Raw genomic sequence first — 2,022 nt, forward strand, 5'->3', positions numbered from 1 at the left:
TAACCTCATTCATAGAAGCCAACCCTTCCTTAGCCCCCAAAAGGGGAGCTTTCATAGCTCCTCCTCCAACCCTAATTCTTTATCATCTTTTTGTCAATTACTTCCATAGCATAAATTTGAGAGTTCTTCATTGTGCAAGGGGTTGGAGAAGGATTTCAAGAACATCAAGAACGACAAGGATTCAGTCTACGGGTTTTATTTACTTTAATTTTATGTTCAAATTGTCTTCCCTTCAATCTATGTGTTTAGCTTATTCCATTATGTGTAACTAAACTCATAGGATCTAGGGATGTGTTAGTGATAAGGCTAATTTCATGCATTGGTTATGGGGTAAAATTCTATGATTTCATAGGTCTAACAAGGTTTTATAAGCCAGGTGTGTAGAGAAATCGCTAGCCCCAGGAAGAAGATGAAGATTGCCGGGGAGAAGAAGCTAGCGGGAAAAATGAGCGGAAAAAGGAAGAGCTACTAGACTGAGGAGCATCAAATTGGAGGGTAAAATGGAGATCACCGGAACAATCTAGAAGCTCTATCCACTATAAATAAGAGCATGCGCTTAACATGAAGCGGACGTTCCATCACTTTTCAGCTCTTAGCTTAGTTTCCCACTTCTCTACACACACTATCACGGGGAATTGGTGCGGGGGTCTACGTTTCAGTTTGATTATGGAGCAACACCGTCTCTACAGAGGCGAAGAAACAATTATCTTTTGCTTTCCTATTTACTTTCGTATTTTACGAGTCCTCGTTGTTCGAGGCTCGGCTCTGTTTCGTTATTATCGTTGAATACTTCGTATTTTGCAATGGATATCGCTACTTTTGTTTCGTTTATCTTATTGTGGTGTTGTTGGTTTGATTTGCTGATTATTGTTGGTTGATTTGAGTTTGGAGTTGGATTGTGTGGAATTTGTTGTTGATCGGTTGAATCTACGTAAACTTGTGAGGATCGAAGATGGAAATGATGTTTGATTTTTGTGGATGGCTTGGATCCGGAGTGGATTAAGCGTCCCGTGGATGGATCTACTTGTTTTCGCTTGATTTTGTTGTTTAAATTCCGCATTCTTGTTTTACCTCGTCTAGTAGTCGTAGATCTGCTTTAGTTTTACCTGTTCTTCGTTTCTATCGGTTTAATTTCGTTCACTTTGCTTCGATCTTCGTTTTGCTCTGTTTTTCACTGGTTGTTCTATGATAAAAGTTGGAGAAGATGATGTCGCTATTAGTTAGTCCTTAGGTTAGTTATTTTGCAGCTTTTCAGTCGTACTATGCCTTTTCAGAGAATGGTCCCCACGTCTAATTTTTCCCAAGTCTAGGTTAATTTAGGAAGTTGTTCGCTCGGTCTAGTAGTTGTGTTGCTTTATTCTGGTTTATGCATGCTTAAAAGATCCCGTCTAGATCTAGCTGTTCGGATAAGTTCTTTAAATTCCCAAGTCTAGGAAGTAAGTCTCAACCCCAAAAATTGTGTGGCAGCAGCCAAAAATAGTTTTCGGGTCTTTGAACATGTTTACTTATGCATTCATCTCTGTGGATTCGATCCCTACTTCCATTTACTAATTTTCTTAGCTAAAGTGGGTTAAGGGTTTTGAAGGGGGAGTTAAGGCAGTGATTGTGTGCCCAACGACAGGTAGCTTAAGATTCTCTGAGTTCCTAGACCAAGTGTCTAGAGAATTTTCTGGATCGAGGGTTTTTTATTTTGAACACTCTTTCGCTGACCATTAAACATTCTAGCACTTCAGTTAGTAACGACTTTGGTTATACAATTCCTTTTTCTATTTAATATCTGTTTTGTTTTTACTTTGTTTCTTCCCTAGGTTAATCTTGATGCTTCATGATTGAGTGACACAATCATGTATGATTTAATATAGCTTGCTTCATAACTGTGAGAGAGTTCTAGCGAGTTAGATCCACTTAGTAGACGCTACAGTTAGCTTCCCTTAAAACAAGACACTGTTAATTGAGAGTGAAGACTTTTCAAGGGTCTTAGGAGCTTTATGGAGTTACGTGTTAGGATTGGCAACCCTAATC

This window comes from Salvia hispanica, chromosome 2 (genome assembly GCF_023119035.1).
Source record: "Salvia hispanica cultivar TCC Black 2014 chromosome 2, UniMelb_Shisp_WGS_1.0, whole genome shotgun sequence".
NCBI lineage: Eukaryota > Viridiplantae > Streptophyta > Magnoliopsida > Lamiales > Lamiaceae > Salvia > Salvia hispanica.